We start from the raw sequence: 19758 nt of genomic DNA on the forward strand, positions 1-19758 counted from the left end.
GTGTGTGGTGGTGGGTGGTGTGTGTGTGTGGTGTGTGGGTGTGTGTGTGTGTTCCTGTGTGTGTGTGCCTTTAGAGTGCAGTCAGACAGAATGAAGCGGTGGTCCGCTCGGATGGCTCAGTGGAGTCGGGGCGGCGGACGGACGAGGTTTCTCCCTCCTGGTTCACAGAGCGGCGCATCAGAAGCAGATCTCGAAGATTCCACCCGGACTTCTGAGGGGAACTCGGAGCTCGCATCTGGATCGGTGCTCGGCCTTCAGCATGCGGACCTCCCTCCTGTGGTAGAGCCGGGACCGGTGTCGCGGGGCCGCTCCAGCATGCTGTACTTCCAGGTGGTGATCCTGGCCGCCGCGCTGATGCTCGGGTACTACTGCGAGTTCACCGACACCTTCAGCCCGGCGCAGCAGGGCTTCGTGTGCAGAGACCCCGCCTCAGCAGGCCGGACCCCGGGCCGGAGCAGGGCAGCCGGGTGCAGCCGGTCACGCTGTGCTGTGTGGTGGGAGGCCTGCGGTGGTGCTGGTGAGTCTGGAGAGCGGGGTTCAGGCACAGCAGGACACGGCAGAGACACGGACCAGATTCGGTCCAACAGGTGGACGCTGGTGTCCCATTGATCTTAATCCATGGACCCTTGACGAAATGATCACATTAAACTTCATTTGTTTTGACATTTTTCCAGAAATGACAAAAAACAATCTGGTTTAAAATTAATATCTTGTTCAAAAAGTGATAAAATCTGATGTTAACTATTACTATAACAGGAAAAGAGCAGAAACGCTGAAAACCACAGCAGACAGCTGATATCTCAGGATTTTAAAGGTTAAATGAGTCCTCATTTTTTTCACTCCTACATCAGGATATGTTTTATAAAATAATTACTCTTCCATTTTCAATTTTTTTGTGATTTTCTGTAAGAAGCTGGATGAAGCTGGGAAAAGGCATTTCCCCCTTGAGATTATCCTTGCTGCTCAGCCCCCTCTGCTGTAATATAGATTGAAAATCAATGAAGCTACTAAATGTTAGTTAAAAAGAACTATTTAGCATTTTGTATACATTTGTTTTCTGTATGAAATTGAATTTGAACAGTAAATCTTGAGGTTATAACACACTGCTTAAATCATCAACGACATGATAAAGTCTACAGAGGACTGTTTGTTCGTTGTTTTCATTTTTGAAACCAACAGTCAGTAATAATCAGCAGCACATAAATGGATATTCTGTATGTTTTCTGTTCGGTTTCTCACTCGTTCGTTGTTTTCCACTCTTTCCAGATCTCTGGCGTCGAGCTGGTCTTCTCCTCCAGTACAACTCCAACCACCTGTACGACCAGGAGAAGGTGCTGGTCCTGGGGGACTGCTGCTACGTGAACCCCATGATGCGCAGGACGTTCCGTTTCCTCGGTAATCTGAAGGCTGAGTACAGCGGTGGAATCAGTTAAAAAATTGTACTTAAAAGTTAATTTAGCGTGTGACGCAAGTTTCCACCACAAGGTGGTACAGTGAGTTACTCGGAGGAGAGGTGAGGGATCAGATCAACAGGGAAACCAGTTCAGAACCACTGCTGACACACTCATAACGACTAAGAATGAATAATAAGTAACACGAAAGACGTTCGGCCAGGCGGGTGTTCGGTGGCTCTGCAGCAGCTTTCTGCTGGCTTTCTTTGACATCTAGTGGCCACAGACTGTAAGCATCACCATATTATTAAGTATAAACTCTCTTCTTAACATAAACTAGGTCAAGTGAGCAGGAAACCAACCAAAAAAAGTGGAAATAATACTGGCAGTCCAATTTCATAATGAATGCCCTCAAATTACGAAGCCCACATTTACACAGGAACACTGTGCAAACTCCACACAGAAAGGCCTGGCAGGCACATCCTCATGTGTAAAGAGTCTACGTCTCTGATGTTTTTGTTTTTCTTCCAGGCATCTATGCCTTCGGCTTGTTCACAACAGATTTTCGTCAATGCGGGCCAGCTGGTCACAGGAAGCCTGACTCCCTACTTCCTGTCAGTTTGCCGGCCCAACTACACGGCTCTGGGCTGCCAGGACACGGCGCAGTTCATCGTCCAATCAGACGCATGCACCGGTGACCCCGACGACATCGCAAGAGCCAGGAAGACCTTCCCCTCCAAGGAGGCCGCCCTGAGTCTGTACCTGGCGGTCTACCTGGCGGTGAGTTCAAGTGGTCCGCGTAAATCGGCCGTGTGGACAGGATGTCCAGTGAGGACGTGGTTTCTCTTCAGATGTACGTCATGACCTGCGTGGGCTCCAGAGGCGGCCGTCTGGCCGGGCCTCTCGTCAGCCTGTCCCTGGTCAGCGTGGCCGTGCTGACGGGCGTCAACAGAGTCACCGAGTACAGGAACCACTGGAGGGACGTCCTCGCCGGGCAGGCCATCGGGGCGCCATCGCTGTCTTTCTGGTCAGTGTTGTTCGTTTAACCCTTTGACATTTGGTCAAGCACGTTTTCTATGCTGTCGAAACAAAAAGCACAAAGAGTAGGTTACAGTCCTCTGTGAGTGAATCGATCCAGATGTTCATAACAACCCAGGTGTCGGTGTGAGTCTGAAGCACTCTGCTCCGTCTTTAAAAATCTGGTTTAGCTGTCCCGCTGTAGTTTAACTTCTCACTCAAAGCTCCAGGTCTGGATTAAATATTCTTAGACCAGCAGTGTGAGAAGACAAATTAAAGAAAGGCTTTAGAGGGTGATCTGTGCTGCTGGCTCCACCCTCTGCAGAGCCCTCCTCTCCACAGCTGAGCACTTCCCTACCAGGGGCGATGGAGGAGGTCAGTGTGTTCTCCACTCACCTGGAGAAGGCGCAGTCCAGGCTGCTTTAGCTACCTCCGTAAATAAAGGCATCGTGGGCCTTTTTCACCACGGTCACTGTGTTTCTGCTCCACCTGAAGTCCCTGGAGATGTAGACCATCTCTACAGCTTCTCTGTATTTGCAGAGGGAGAGGAAGCGAGGTCACGACGTACTTCTGAAGTCCTCCACTAATGCACCAGTCCACCAGGTCCTGTACGACGGCTCATCGCTGGGGATATCCGTCCCTCCGGCGAACTTCAGCCTGAGCGCCTGGCAGAGCAGTGACGTTCAGGCCGAGCAGCGCCGCCGCCCTGGGCAGCGCCGCCGCCCTGGGCAGAGCCAGTGGGACGGTCTCTGGGCTGCAGAAATCCAGTTCTCAGTTGCAGACGGAGATCGGTAATCCAAGCGGCAGTAGCTTGACTCAAGTCCATGGTTCAGTTGTGTTGAACGTAGAACATAGAACCGACAACAGTACCTAAATGCAGTCCGCTAGCCGGGGCCACCACTGCACGCCGCCATCTTGTTCTCACTGGCTTGTTTCACTGTAGCCACGCGCACTTCAGTTTTAGCTCGCAAAACAAGGACTGCATCAAATGCTGACACTTTCATGAAGAAAAAATGATTTGGATCACGGTGCAGGTGGATTTTGACTCAAGAGCCGTGTGTTCGACCACCCCGTGCTTCACAGTGAGCCACATCAGTGCGTCGTGGTATCGTCGTGAGAACATAGCCTGAGCCTGACAGCTGAATAGTCGCTCTAGCTTTTACTTAGATTTGCCTTCATCTTCAGATTCAACAGCAGACTCGCTGTGACATTTTGCAGCAGCTCTTCAGCGCTGCCACTCTGATGTACTGAGGCTCTTTGCTCAGCAGAAACTCTGCCTTAATGGATTAAAAAGCTGCAGGACAAAAACCAAGGAAACGGGCCGTTTTTGCTTGAATGCACATGAATTTGTGTTTTATGTGATGAATCCTGCAGGGCAGCCTCTGATGGGACACGAAGCCTGGTCCCTGAGACAATCCACCCCGACATCCCGGAGCTTCCTGCTCCCAGTGTGTCCTTCCCCTGCTCATCCGCTCATGCCTTTGTGTGTTTCTAGGTTGTGTTTGTGGCCCAGTACTTTAAAAAGAGACCTTCGATTCCTCAAAGTCCGTCGGACGCGGGCACGGCAAACACCGACGAGGCCCCGACTCACATCAACCATGCAGACGAAACCGGCCACAGCTACGTCGTGTCCCCGGTGAGACACACACTGAGACACACACTGAGACACACTGAGACACGGGGACACACTGAGACACACTGAGACACACTGAGAGACACACTGAGACACACAGGGGACACACTGAGACACACTGAGACACACTGAGACACACACTGAGACACACTGAGACACGGGGACACGCTGAGACACACTGAGACACGGGGACACACTGAGACACACTGAGACACACACTGAGACACACAATGAGACACACACTGAGACACACAATGAGACACACACTGAGACACACACTGAGACACACACTGACAAACACTGAGACACACACTGAGACACACACAATGAGACACACACTGAGACACACATGAGACACACACTGAGACACACTGAGACACACAATGAGACACACACTGAGACAACACTGAGACACACAATGAGACACACTGAGAGACACACACTGAGACACCACTGAGACACACACTGAGACACACTGAGACACACACTGACACAAACACTGAGACACACACTGAGACACACACTGAGACACACACTGAGACACACAATGAACACACTGAGACACAATGAGACACACACTGAGACACACACTGAGACACACAATGAGACACACACTGAGACACACACTGAGACACACACTGAGACACACAATGAGACACACTGAGAGACACACACACTGAGACACACACTGAGACACACAATGAGACACACAATGAGACACACTGAGAGACACACACTGAGACACACACTGAGACACAATGAGACACCAATGAGACACACACTGAGACACACACTGAGACACACTGAGAGACACACACTGAGACACACACTGCCACACCGCAGGGGGTCCGTCCGTCAGAGGGTTCAGAGTCCCTTTACGAACGCTGTTTAGTGTCTTCTGTCTCCTCAGAGCACAGGATCCTTCACTGAGGTCACATGACTATGACCCCCACGCCCCCCTCCCACAGCGACCCACCAGGACGGGACGACACCACCCAGCTCCGAGCAGGGGCCGGCCCAGAGGGTATCTCGCAGGGGGTGGGGGGGGGGCGTCAGATCATGAGGGCGTGGGTAATTTCTACATCACCGCAGAAGCTCCACCTGACTGAAACCTTCATTTAGGATTTTTTTTTTCCATGTAGTCAAGTTGTATGAGATTCCAGGATATTTTATAGAATCTGGACTCACTTCAAACATGGAAGCCGCTGGTCAGCTGGTACCGGTCAGTCCTGGTCAGTTCAGTTCAGGAGCTGCTGACAGCTTCAGCTATCAGCTGCAATTCCAGGCTGAGAAATGAGCCAAGGTTTTCCAGAAAGTTCTGGAAAACAAATTTGAAATATGTAACTTAAATGATTTATTAAGATTTCCAAAGACTGAAGTTTAACTATAAGAAACATTATGATTTTGATCTGTTTTATAATTCCAACAGATTTTGTAAATTCATTTATTTAGTTGTTTTTTGAAAAGTCGTCCATGTATACAGTAGGCCTCGAAATATTCTTTAACAACACCTGAGTGTTGAACTTCTCCGTACATTTCAAGACACTTTGACCTGATGGGTCTCGACCTCACTGTGATCCGCTCAGTAGAATCAGTAGAATCAATAGAATCAATGGAATCAATGGAATGTTCCCTCAGTGCGCCTCCTGCCTGTTTCTCTGTGGATCCTGCTTCAACCTTTAGCCTGTAATCGTTCTCTCGGATTTCCTTTATTAATAAATATTGTGTCAAACACACGTCTCGTTTTAAATTGTACCCATGTTTCTGTTACTTCCTTTTGAGGGAAGAAGTGATCAAATTCAGAATCATCTGCCTTTCACAATGTCAGTTCCAACTTTTCAGAGGTAAATAACAATTTAGGATGAAGACATGCTTTTAAATGATATGAAGCTTCAGAGCACAGTTCGTCCTGCAGCTGCCTTTATCAGGGCCAGGAGGCAGAAGGCTGACCAGCGAGCTGCAGAGCCCTCCAGTGTGACCTGGCAGAAATCACTCATCCATCTATAAACCTGCTCTGTAAAAACAGCAGTTTAACCCGGGCTATCACTGAAAAATGAAACAAATCACTGAAATGTCCTTTTTTTGTGGTCAGTCTGCAGAAAATATGAGATCCTAATTATAAATTCACACTGAGGCAGAAGAACACGACTTCATGAGCAAAAACAAAGTTATTTTATTTCCTTCTCTTTTGTCATGACAGCTATTCCTAATGAAATAGTTGCTCCCAGTAAGAAAACCAGAATCAGTTCTTAAAAGTAAATCAGAGATTTCTTTTTAAATGTTTGGTCATTTTTAATCCTACTGGATGATTTCCCACCATGTTTGATAATCCAGAGATGAATGAATGTGTCCACTGTGTTTGTGTCGTGTTCTGCAGACACAACGCGCCACCAGGTCAGTCTTAGTAAAAAAATTAAAAAGAAAAGCAAAGAAATTACAGGTACATTTTTTTAAAAAGTTTGTAAGGAATTTTATTTCTTTGACAGGCCTGAAGTTCATTTTGAAAACCTCGGAGCAGCTCAGACCTCAAGCCTGCTTCGTGGTCTCTGATCCCACTCCGGGTTGAAACCCACAGATCTGAGAAGAACGCTGTGTTCTGCTGTTTTCTAATGAATTATTGAAGGAAAAATAATAAAACTACCACATTAAAAATCGCATTTATTCAACATAGTACAGAACACAACTTGGCCTCAGTCCTCAGGTCGGGAATGAAACGGTGTGTGTTCACACTCATCGGCTCTGCCAAACCACCGATCGATCCAATGAGATAAACCATGCAAACTGGAGCTAAGATCAACGCAACACTCCTGTGAAATGTAAACATGCACGACTACAGTGGTTCATTTTTTACACATTGCAATGACAAATGTGGAGTCAAGACAGCATTTATAAATATTACAGGCTGATTAGAGGGTGAAGAGCAGTGCATGGGAAGAACCGCACCGTTTCAGACTCTCCAGAGATCACTCTGCTCCAACGTAACGGGAGAAACGTTTCAGCCTGTCGAGCTTGATCTGCAGGAAACCGGACTCATTCCCTGATCACCACAAAGAGAAATTTACAGGTTTACAGTTCAGAAAGGAAATAAGTAAATTCGGCTTCTCAAACAGTAAACAGATTTACACCAGCCTCATTTCATTTGTGAACTTCGACACATTTCACTCTGAGAAGATGCAGTAACATCTCTGAGGACAGACCGGAGTCTGCAGATCAGACGGCTGACCAGGTAAGGATGGAAATCGCTCCAGTTTGTGGTACCTGGATGACAAGAGAAACCTGGACAGGTTCTGCTGACAGAACAGTGTGACGGCTGGGACATCCAGAAAGACAGAAGAACCGAACATCCAGCGGGAAAAGCAACATGCTGATCACCTCAGCCCTCTGACAGGAGACAAGTGTTGAACTGAGTCTGCAGGCATCGACACGGACTCCCTGATCACGGCGCCGGCCTCGAGCTCCTCCTCCACCTCAGACGGCAGAAGTCGTGAGGCATCATTTCTTGCGTGGACTTTGTCTCCAAGAGGAACTTCGTCCATCAGTTTCTACGGAGAACACGACACTGGGTCAGAACACTGGATCCAGATACATGAACCTGACAGAGTGAGCTGGAACAAAAGGCACCGACATGTTCTGAAGCTACGACGACGCCGTTTGGTTCCGGGTTTGAGGGATTTCTCTACAGTCTGCATGTTTTTCCCATGTGTGAGTGGCTTCCTCCCGAAGTCCAAACACTGTGTGGAAGTCAGCCGTGTGTGTGTGTGTGTGTGTGTGTGTGTGTTAGTCCTGAAATGACTTTCGGACCCTCCCTGTGTACCAGTCTAAATTTGATGAAGCCACCAGCAGGTGGCAGCACTGCTGTCTGTCTGTGTGAGACGCTCAGAAGGACCAACACCACAACACAAGCACACAGTGGCCAGAAGAACGGAGTTTGTTTCTGGGGACTGTATTTTCTGACGGACTGTTTTGATTCTGGGAAAAGTAATGAAATTTCACTAAAACTCTGCAGCCTGATTGTGATTAATGTCATTGAGTGTTTTAAGAAATCAGCAATGTGGATCAATGTGTGTGAACGCTGCTCGCCACTGTTGGGTTCACTTTGGTTCCGTCACAGAATACTGTCCCCCGGAAACACAGCCTGTTCTTCCAACCGCTGCACGCTTCTGTGGTGGATTTTGGCGTTGCGTTGTATGGACAGCAGTACCTCGGTAAAATAACTGCATGTACAGCATTCGATAACCAACTTTTCCGTTTAGCTGAAGAGCAATAGAATCAGCTGATAATCACACTTGGAACCAGATGAGACGCTGCTGTGTAGCTGAATGTGTCCCGAACGTCGCCTGAGTTTCTACTGCAAATAAACCAAACCGTCAGGAACACCGGAGCTGCTGAGCGGCGGCGTGGCCTGTCAGGCGGTCAGGCGGTCAGGCGCCGCAGGCGGCAGCAGCGGCGCAGCTCAGCGCCCACCTGGAGCAGCCTGCTGCAGTAGGCGAAGGCGTCCTCTCCGTCCCGGCGGCTCTCGTCCACCTTGTACCTGCGGCAGGCCAGCAGCAGCTCGTTGGAGCTGTAGAGCGGGCGGGTCCACGGAGTGGCTGTTGATCAGGCTGACCAGGTACTCCCGGTAGTGCTTCCTGCGGAGCAGCAGGGAGGAGGAGAGTCTGCTGGGCGTTCACGAGGCCGGTTCGATGAAGTGAGAGAAGAGAAACGGTCGTACTCGCAGAGTCCGGCGTGTCCCGGCTGAGTCTGAGCTCCGCAGGCCGAATCCGGCTGCTGGCCTCCCTCGTCCTTCTGCTCGATCACGCCACACAGACCTGCGGACAGGACAGGAAGCTTTCACACTTCTCGCTGTGCGAAGGAGAATTCCTGCTGCTGTCGGGATCTAATCGGCCTCTGCTCTTCACCGTCATCCGTACCAAGAAACACTCACTTCTCCTGAGACAATTTGTTTCACCTCGGTGTGATTTCAGTGAATTTCAACTCTGGTTTTGTGGTGTAAAAACCTTGGAGCGAGCTACCTGTCTGCGTTCCGGAGGAGGCTCGGTGTTGAAGGCTACTCCGTTATTCTGTGGGGCAAAAAGAGAAGAAGATGATAAACAAGTGGTGACAAACAGCAGGTTAGCATGAATGTGAAGTAAAACGACATTCACACACTGAGCTCTCTCATAAAGCCATCATCACAACCACAAGTCCAGACGGCTTCACATAAAGACACAATAAAAGCCCCGTCAGACTTCCTGCTGTCCATTTCATTCTCTACCAGTTTCAGCAGCTGCTGACGACTTGAGAAAGCAACTGGAAGTCCACGTGTTGATCAGGACGATGGGGTAGAATGTTCGCTTTACTCCAGAAGCTGGTAAATTCAGGAGGAACAGCTCACACCGTCCTGGTTTTAGCTTCTTCCACAACACAGCTCGGCACCGCAGCCTGCAGCTCGGCGCCGCAGCCTGCAGCTCGGCGCCGCAGCCTGCAGCTCGGCGCCGCAGCCTGCAGCTCTGCTCGGCGCCGCAGCCTGCATCTCTCTGAGCTGGACTTCAGACAGGGATGGGACCTGACCACACGGTGTCTGAGTGAGCGATCACCTGGAGCAGAGCCTGCAGTCTGGACGGCTCCCAGTCCCTCAGGTAGAAGAGACAGTCCCGGGGATGATGAGCGTGAAGACCGGAGACGCTGCACTCGTCCACCGCGCAGGTCTGAGAGCAGCAGGTTACATAAAACAACATTAAATCTGTTAAAAAGTGACGAAACCAGATGTTCAGATATCAAGATCCTGAGGGTAAAATGATCAAACTGCTTTCATTGTAGCTGTAATGAAGTGTAGGGTAATGAGTGCAAATATAAAGACTGCAGGTATCTGGAATTAAAAACTTCACCGAGAATCACCTGCAATATTTCTCAGCCAATGTTAATGAGACACTTTATGACACACGCTGCACTCACGGTGTGGAAGGGGTTGTTGCAGCCGCTGCAGAACTGGTAGCGGCACTGCGAGCAGCAGAAGTGCATGCAGCCTCCTTTAGACAGGGCGTACTGGAAGCGGCAGTTGGGACAGGCTGAGGGAAAAGAGACGCACAAAACACGCTCGCTACCGTCAGCCGAGCGGGAAAAACAAGTCCACCGGAGAGACGGGCCTGAATCTGGCGGTGAGCAAATCAGTCAGCTCTGAAAACATGAAAAACTGACGACAAAACATTTTCTGAACCCAAACTGTTTGATGATGTTATGTAGTTTTTTTCATGTGATTTAAGTCTTCTTCTTCTTCTACCATGATGGAAATGTTTTCTTCAGGGACGTGGAGGAGGGGAGGAGGGGAGGAGAGGAGGGGAGGAGGGGAGGAGGGGAGGAGGGGAGGAGGGAGGACGGGAGGAGGGGAGGACGGGGGACGGGAGGAGGGGAGGAGGGGAGGAGTGGAGGAGGGGAGGAGGGGAGGAGCTCACTGATGCCGTTGTCTCTCAGGTACCCGGCCAGGCCCTGCCGCTGGTACTCCGGATCGTTCTCCCTCTTCCAGGACTGGAACTGTTCACAGGACAGGCCGGCATGCTGCGACTCCCACTGCCACACACACACACAGACACACACACACAGACACACAGACACACACAGACACACACACAGACACACCAGACACAGACACAGACACAGACACAGACACAGACACAGACACAGACCAGACACAGACACAGCACACACACACACACACACACACACCACACACACCACACACACACCACACACACACACACACACACACGGTCAGATGCTGTGGGGTTGATCCTGTCAGAAAGAGCAGCAGGATCTGAAACACTTACGGGTTTTTGCACTGAGCACAGAAACTGTTGCGACACTGGAAGCAGGTGACCTTCAGCTGGTCTCCGTCGTAGATGAAGCCGTATGAGCACTGGAGGCGGAGACAGGCGGGACGATCAACCCCCCCTCCCGGGTACAGGACCGCTACCTGCCCCCCCCCCGTACTCACAGGCAGCACCAGAGGAACTTGGGGTCCTTGATCAGCGCCTGCTCCGTCAGCTTCTTGTGGAACAGCTCGTACACTTCGGGCTCCAGACACTCCCTCAGCTGAGGCACACCAAGCAAAGCGTCTTGGAATCAAACCATCAACCAGCTGGACCAGCTGATCAGACGACGGTGAAGCCCCGCCCCCACCTGGATGTCCAGCGTGGAGAAGTAGCTGTTGAGGTGCTCGGGGTCGTTGATGTCGGGCTCCCAGCACCGGACACACCATGTCCCGGATGTGTTTGTCCCTCACGGCGATGGTGAAGTGCTGCTGGAAGCACCCGCAGCAGACGGAGCACTGGCAGGACGTGAGGGACTGCATCTGGGGGGCGGAGCAGAGGGACAGCCCTTCTACCTGCTGGTCCACACGCTGAGCGGGGGGGGCTGCTCACCTTGCTGTGGGGGAACACCGACAGGCAGATGGGACACTCTTTGGCCAACACCCTCTTGATGAACTCCCGGTCGTGGGACTCCCGCACGGCCTGCACTACGTCCTCCAGGGAGTAGGGGGCGCTGTGCTCCAGCAGCAGCGACAGCGCCAGCTCGCAGCGCCCCCAGCTGGGCAGGTAGTACACGGCCAGCAGGCGGCGGCAGACGCGCTGCAGCGGAGAAAGACGCGAGGCTGAGGGAGCGACGAGGGACAGCGGCGCCGCCCTGCTCCCGACCTCCGACCTCCCGACCTCCTGACCTGCTTGTCCGGGTTGTGGATGTCGAACGGAGGCTCGGGCTTGTCGCTCCAAATGCGCTGTGGAAAGGCTCCAGCAGGGGGCGCTGCAGCAGGCCAGAGCCCCCCGCCGGTCCCCGCTGCTCTGCCTCAGGCCTCGTGGCAGCGGGCGGCGTCGCCGACGCCCAGCGCGCCCAGCTCCTTCACCTGAGACACAACTCACTGGTCAATACACGGGGACCACCAGGTGTCACTGTGTGACGACAAACACGCTGCTTCTGTTCCAGAGCTCTAACATGCGTCCTGCTTCAGACCGACGAGCCACGTGACGCAGCGACACCCTCCATCACCTTGGCCAGTCGGTCCCTCAGCGCCTGCTTGGCGGCCCTCTCGGTGTCGCCCCCTGCTGTCAGCAGGCTTGCTTCGCCTCGGCTCGGGACAGCTGCACCACGCCGTCCGTCTCAGAAACCTCCTCCTCTGGAGCGTCAGACGACTCGTCTGCGGCGGAGGACATACTGTCACTCAGCATTACTCGCTCGTTTGACCTGAAGCCAACCCTGACGCGGAGGGCGGCGTCCGCCCTGACCGTGTGAGCGCCGGGCGCCGCGTCGCCGTCGGCCATGAAGGAGGCGGCGGCCACCGACATGCGGATCTGGTCCGCAGCAGAGGAAGCTCCGCCTTTAACCACCTGCAGGGCTGGACGCTGTCGTCCCCCCGCCACTCTCATGCTGGTGTACACCTCCTCCGGACTCACTCCCTTCTTCTCCCCTTCCTGACACACACACACACACACACACACACGCACACACACACAGACACACACCCACACACACATGCGCACGCTCAGTCTCGTATTTCTATCCTTGTGGGGACCTTCCATTGACTCCCATTCATGTCTAGCCCCTAACCTAACCCTTACCCTAACCCTAACCCACACCACAACAAAGCCTAACCCTAAAGAAATGTTTTTGCACTTTTAACTTTTTTCAGTAACACAACAATGGTCAAGAAAACACTGTTTCTCCTACTTAGGACCGGAAAAAGGTCCCCACAAGGCACGTCGTTCCACGTTTTGCATCCTTGTGGGACATTTGGCCCCAACAGGATAGAAATACGAGAACGCACACACACACACCACACACACACACCACACACACAACACACACATACACACACACACACCACACACACACACACAAGACATCAGTGTCAGTGCAGAGCAACTTTTTCATTCGAGCTTTTCTACCTTTTTTTTTATCATTTTTAAATAAATTCCTTTCCCCCACACACCACCTAGAGGGAGCTCATGTGCCACTGGTGGTCCACGCACCACAGTTTGAGAATCATGCGTGTGGAGAGAATTCCAGAAGAAAGGAGACTTGCTCTGACTCAGCTGAATGAGCTTCAGGCCCTCGTCCTTCATCATCGTCTGTCTCCAGGAGTCCAGGTCTTTCGGAGCGGTCTTTGGACTTGAGGGGCAGGGCCGGGACCCGTCTGACCGGCGAGGGTGGGCGGAGCTTCGCAGGGAGAGGGGCGGGCTCTGGCCGGCCAAGTCACACATCTCACACACGGTGGCGGGAGAGAGTAGTTCAGGTAGGTGCAGAACTGACACACCCATCTGAGACGAAGGACGCAAAACCAGAGTCCCGAGTAAAAATCAGGATGTGAGAGCGGACTGTATGATCCCCATCCGGGGTATTCTGAAGACTTCAACAAGTTCTGATGTTTCACACATAAAAAAAACTGAAAATCAAGAACGACCGAGAACCCAACCTGGCTGTCGGGGTCTCGGCATGCCCAGGACGGGAGCGGGGGTCTCGGCGGAGTGATGGGGGTGTGTGACGGGGTCACCGGAGGTCGCGTGGCCAGCCGTGGGTCTCTCACACACCTCGCAGAGGACGCTGCTGGCTGCATTCACCATGGTGCAGCTCTTACACTGCCACTCTGAGGAACACACACACACACACACACACACACACACACACACACAAACACACACACGCCCGTCACGCCAGCGGCTCTCCTGTCAGAACACACTGCTCTGCTGACACACCTGTGACGGGTCGCCGGCTGACACTCCTCCGACTTGGAGCCGATGGACTCCAGTCGGGGACGCTGGCAGTCTGCACACAGCGCGTCCTGCACCGAGTTGACCTTCGAGCACTGAGGGCATCGCCACGAGGAAGCACTGCGCGGGAAGATTTCACCAATAAAGCTCGAACTCTACAGGAAGCACTGGCGGGAAGATTTCACAATAAAGCTCGAACTCTACAGGAAGCACTGCGCGGGAAGATTTCACAATAAAGCTCGAACTCTGCTGGAACATTTGAAAACATTCATGAAGGACCTGTCAGGTCTGTAAGGCTCTTCTGATTTTCTTCCGGTATTATTTTTTATCCAGAAGTTCAATTCAACCATGATTCCATCTTTCAAACCACGTTTCTTATTTATTCAGCTAAAATGTCGCCGATACAAATATCATGTAGGATTAAATGAATAAAGTGGATCTTTAAATAAAGTGGAATATTAGGTCAACTTGAGCTTCACATCGACGGCCGTATGGTTTCCTCCTCATTTATAAATACTTAATACTTACTACTTAATACTTATCTTAAAGCGATACTTCAACATTTTGGCAAATTGGCCATTTAGTGCAATTCCTTTGTCATTTGAACAGCATACTTACTGTTTTTGTGAGGGCGAGCTGTTGTTTATCCAGAGGCGAGTCGGGGAAGGTTTCGGGACGGACACAGTCGAGGTGAACGGTATTTTTGTTCCCCCTCGTCAAACTCATCAAATACACAATTCCAACAACCCAAAACACTTTGGTGGACACGTATGATCCACACCTTCACTACGCTGTGGAATATTATGCAAAATGACCAGATTGAGTTGTTTATGTGAAGATTGCTCAGACGGAAACTACTTACTAAACATGGCGTCTGGGCGTAGTGATTTCAAAAGAAAAGTAGTTCCCAGTATTTGCTTCAGTGTCGTAACGCTACAATATTATTCGTTGGTGTTCCACCGTGTAGTGAATGTGTGGATTATAACGTGTCACCAAGTGTTTTGGGGTTGTTGATTGTGTATTGATGAGTTTGACGAGGGGGAACAAAATACCATCCCACCTCCATTGTGTCCGTCCCGAAAACCTTCCCCCGACTCGCCTCTGAATAAACAACAGCTCGCCCTCACAGAAACAGTCAATATGCTGTTCAAATGACTGAGGAATTGCGCTAAATGGGCCAATTTGCTAAATGTTGAAGTATCCCTTTAATACGAAGAAAAAAGCAGCAGCTTAAATTATAAAGAACATGAGCCGTTTATGAACAGAGAAGACTTTTTCTTTTTAACCACTACACCGTGGCTGCTCTTGTTTTTAGCTGAGGACGATGAAGATGACGATGACGTATGAGGAGGAGGAGGGGACGGCGGTGCGGCGGTGCTCCGCCTCCGGTCGGGGCACGAGTGGAAACAGTCCGTTCGCACTCCGAGCAGAAACCTGCAGGCAGGCGAAGGCAGTGAGCGGAGATCCGGAAGATCCCACAGATACTGCAGAGTTCTCTGAAAGAGAGAACACCGCCTGTAACACTGCCTGTAAGACAACCGCCTGTAAGACACAGCCTGCTAAACCACCGCCTGTAAACACCGCCTGTAAGACACCGCCTGCATTTAGTTTATTCCTGTTGTGGTGTCGAGTGTACCTTTGGAAACAAGTCTGTTTTGCTCACATTTTAACAATTGTACCCAAATCACATCAAGTCTCAATATAAAGACCATTTAAATGATACTTTCTGCTGATTTCATTGAAATGTCCTGAAAACGTCTAGAATCTGCTGAATTTTCCAATATTTTTCATTTGTGCAAAATCTTGGGTTGGAGCATCTGTGCCTGTATTTTTGTATTTATTTTAATTTTGCCATTTATTCACGGCTTGTTGAATCTGGAAGAATTTATCTGAACACCAAGGTGAGTCTTAAGAGAAGCTCCTGCTTCACCCACAGCGTCCAGGAAACACAAACCGATGCTCTGAAGAACAGCTGGACGTGAGCAGACACATCCCCACCTGAGCGCCTCTTGGAGGAGGTGGAGAAAGCCCTGGATGGAGCGGGGGCTGCGGTGGTGGGCGGACAGGGAGTGGCCGTGGCCGTGGGCGCCCTCCCGGGACGAGCGGTGGTGCACGGGGAACGCCAGAGACTTGGTCTGAGCGTCCGGGGGACCCAGGAGGAGGACGGGTGGAAGAGGACGGCGTCCGTGTTCAGACCCACATCCTGGAGAGGAGGGGGGGGGGGGGGGGGGGGCAGGGCGGGGCAAGGCATGGATCAGTCCAAAGCCGTCAGTCTGTCTGACGCTGGAAAACACTGAGACTGTTCATGAGCTGGTAGTTGGTGAAGTGAAGTGAGGAGGAGGGATGCAGCCCTGGCAGCAGGATGAAGGACGTACCTTGTGCCTCAGCGTGGGGGATGATCCTCTCATAGAACTCAGGTGGGGGTGGGCCTCCTGCAGGGCAAACCGTGCAATAATCACAGGGCTCAACGCAGGAGCGACACGGGAGGCAAAACAACGACAATAACATTTTCAAAGAGTTTTTTTGTTTCCTGCTCCACTTTAAAAACCGCAGCTCAGACCAGACCTTGATCAGCATCTCCAGCTCCATCCTCAGGCTCATCACTTCCAGCGTCACCGCCGCCACTTTGCCCCACGTCGGGATCGGTGACGTCGTCGGGGAAGCTGAGGCCGTCCTGCTGCTGGTTGGAGTAACCGTAGAGGACAGGAGCACCGCCCGCCCTCCCTGCAGGACAGCAAACAGCCGGTCTCACTGTCAGCCGTCCACCACTCTGCGACTCATCGACTGGACCGGTCCAGTGCCGGCACCTGGATGGCGTCCACCGTGGCCCTGAACACCGGGTTGTTGTGTTTGACGGTCCTCCAGTAGCGGGGGCCGGTTGGGATTGGTCAGGTTTGCAGCCGTACTTCTCCAAGATGTTCAGCGCCGTGGACAAACGCTGCAGAGACGCCAGCGGTCTGCAACAGAACCCCGAGCGAGCGGTTGAGGGTGAGCGCCGTCGCCGCGACGAGTCACCGGCCGGCCCGCCCTCCGCTCACCTCCTTCCTGTTGCTCCCGAAGCTGTTCTCCATCACCATGGTCTCCGCGGCGATGTGGCCAGTACTTGGAGCAGGGCGGCAAGGGCAGGTTGGCCATGGCCATCACCCCGGCTCGCACCTCCACCACCCGGCCGCCCGAGTACAGGCACAACCTCCGCCCGGCTGCGCACATCCTGCAGCTGCTCCGACAGGGACGGCATCGGCTGCGCCGCGCACCGGGTCGGACCGGGAGGAACCTGGGAGGACCGGGACGGACCGGGAGGGACCGGGAGGACCGGGAGGACTGGGAGGACCGGGACGGACCGGGAGGACCGGGAGGGACCGGGAGGACGCAGCTGCAGAAAGAAACACAAACACGGGACAGCAGAGCACCATCAGCCACAGCATTACAGCACCCACAGCTGGAATCCATAGTACACCAGTGCTGACCCCTGACCCCTGACCCTGGCCGAACTGGCCATGCATGGCAGTGGAACACAGGGAAAATACAGTCAGACAGGAAGTAACAACGTGACACCAAGAGGTCACTTCACATTAAAAGACTGTTTGGTCCAACTGGGAGGAGCCTAAACACACTGAACCTCTGACCGGATGCAGATGTTACCAGAGCCTGTGAGCACATCTGTCCAGTTCCAGCTGATACCAGAGTCGGTGCGCACCGTGCGTCCTGCGTGTCTGTGCTGCGGTTGCACGGCTGCTGCAGACACGCAGCAGAGGCGCGAGCCTGCAGACTGCTGTGTGCGGTGGACCTGCGTGAGGTGTGCGCGCGGAGCCCTCCTGCAGCATCGGTGCAATGCAGAGAGGTGGAGGCACAGCCCCGCGCGACAGAGGCGTGAGCCACAGACCCGTGCGTGCTGGAGCTCGTGCGCGCTGCGGTGCCAGCCTCCTACCTCAGCGGTGTTCAGTCCGCGGCTCTCATCCAGACGTCCTCTATCGCTCAGTCCGCCCGCGAGCACAAAATACTGCCACTCACGCGCTCTCACGCTCACGGGGCTCTGCCTGACTGGAGCAAAACATGGACGCGGCGCGCATGACGTCACTCGCGCGTTCTGAAACGCCGCGCGCTGATTGGTTGCGGGTGTTGTGGAAAGAAGAGTCCTCCGTTTCCGGTTTAGTAAAGCTTGGCAGAGGTGTCAAATTACCAATCCAAACCGCGTTGTTCCGATAATTAAAAGACCCCATTTTAACAAAGCTCGAGTTTGATGAAGGAAAAAAAAAAACGGTCTGCTGATGTTTGACTTTGTTTTTTGCTTAAACTCCCTCTGGCAGATTTCTGCAGGTCTTATAAAGGTTTTTCTTTTCTTTCTTTTTCTTTTTCTTTTTTTTTTTTGGGGGGGGGTGAAAAAAGCTTGGTGTGCTATTTTTAATTTTCAATTTTTAATTGTTATACAGGTTGGAAAATAAAGGACTAAAACAAAGGATTGACTGAGTTATGGTCTGGTGGTTGGTTAGTTATAAAGAGTTGAGCTGGTTATGATTAGTCCTTTAAAACTGCCTTTGAATCCACTGATTAAAACTTCTCACATAAACATCTCATTCTCAAGTCACACATGGGTACTTTGTAATTGCGTTGATGTGTAAAATAATCATTGTTTATAGATTTTCAGGCGGTTACTATGAGGCTCCTGTCACTAAACATCACATAGTTTGAGAAAAGCTTTATTTAGCTATTGAAGAGATAAAAACAAAAAATGTATCCATATTTCGTACACGGTTAATCTGAAAGCGATTCTTCCTAAATAACCTACATCTGAGAGGCTTCAGTGTTGTTACATGTGGGACAAATGATTTGGTAAGGACGATTTTTTTTTTTTTTTTTTTTTTTTTGGGGTGGGAGTATTTTTTCCAAAAATATCACCATATAGAATGTCCTATTCTGGATGATTTGAGATACTTTCCTGTCGTACAGGCATATAATTTATTTACAGGAAGACATTGACAACAATTAAAAAAGATCTAGTGTAAATGAAGATGGTCATCCCCGATTTAGAAATATATCTGCTTTAAACACTGTTTAAGGTATTATTATTATTGAGGACAGCACTAAAGTCCAGTACAGTATATGTGCAGCCGACACACAAGTCTGTTACTCCAAATGGAATCAACAAGAGAAACAGGACAAGGAAAGAGATTGTGCGTCAGTACAAGAACAAAATTGCACTAAATTCCTTATACTTGTATCAATCTTCAAACCTCAAAGGATGAATAAAGTGTATTATAATATAAGTAATGAGATATAAGATAAGGGAAAAGGAGATATTTCAAATGAATTAAAAATCAAACTTCTCAGGAATTTGTGTTATTCAATTTCATTTGTCTTGAATCTGTTTTCATCAGGTCGGTATTGACCCGCTATTGGCTGACACGAGGAGAGCTTCCTGTCAATCATCCCGAAGCCCCGCCCACCTGTCCACCTGCACCGGGACGTCTCGAGCGCACGCAGCAGCGGGACAAGCACGCACCAGGTAAGTCACTGTGACTCATTTAATGTAATTCATCTTTTTAAAAGTGTTTGTTTTTTCATAATGATTCGGCTGTATTGTAATTAAGTTTTATTGTGAAGGTTTGTCCACCGCTCAGAAAGTAACTGTAACGTGTTTCCCTCTGCTGTATGAACGAGTCTGAGCAGAATCAGAGGAAGAGTTCAGGACAGTCTGAAAGTTTAAACAAGAAAAAGACCTGCTGCGTTGACGGAGAGGTGGAGATAATTCCTTAATTCTGATTAAGCCTCAGTTTCTCTGACTGCTGCTTGTGTTTGGAAGGAATTAAGTCTGTAAACTAACACACTCAAAATATTTCACTGATGATGGATTGTCTATTATACATCTGTAACTACTGTTGTACCAGGAAAATATGAAGCATCACATACAGAGTATTTTTGTAACTTTACCGTTTAATTTGAAACATGGCAGCATCGAAACTTTAATGCATAAATCAAGCTT

At 50.9% G+C, this 19758-nt stretch overlaps 2 pseudogenes; one reads left to right on the forward strand and one right to left on the reverse strand.

Moving 5' to 3' along the window:
- Positions 1-315: 315 nt before the first annotated feature.
- Positions 316-5058, forward strand: LOC115405225 (phospholipid phosphatase-related protein type 5-like; annotated as a pseudogene).
- Positions 5059-6535: 1477 nt separating this feature from the next.
- Positions 6536-17144, reverse strand: LOC115405369 (E3 ubiquitin-protein ligase RNF31-like; annotated as a pseudogene).
- Between the last annotated feature and the right edge of the window lie 2614 nt (positions 17145-19758).

This window comes from Salarias fasciatus, chromosome 18, assembly GCF_902148845.1.
Source record: "Salarias fasciatus chromosome 18, fSalaFa1.1, whole genome shotgun sequence".
In the NCBI taxonomy this organism is placed as follows: Eukaryota; Metazoa; Chordata; class Actinopteri; order Blenniiformes; family Blenniidae; genus Salarias; species Salarias fasciatus.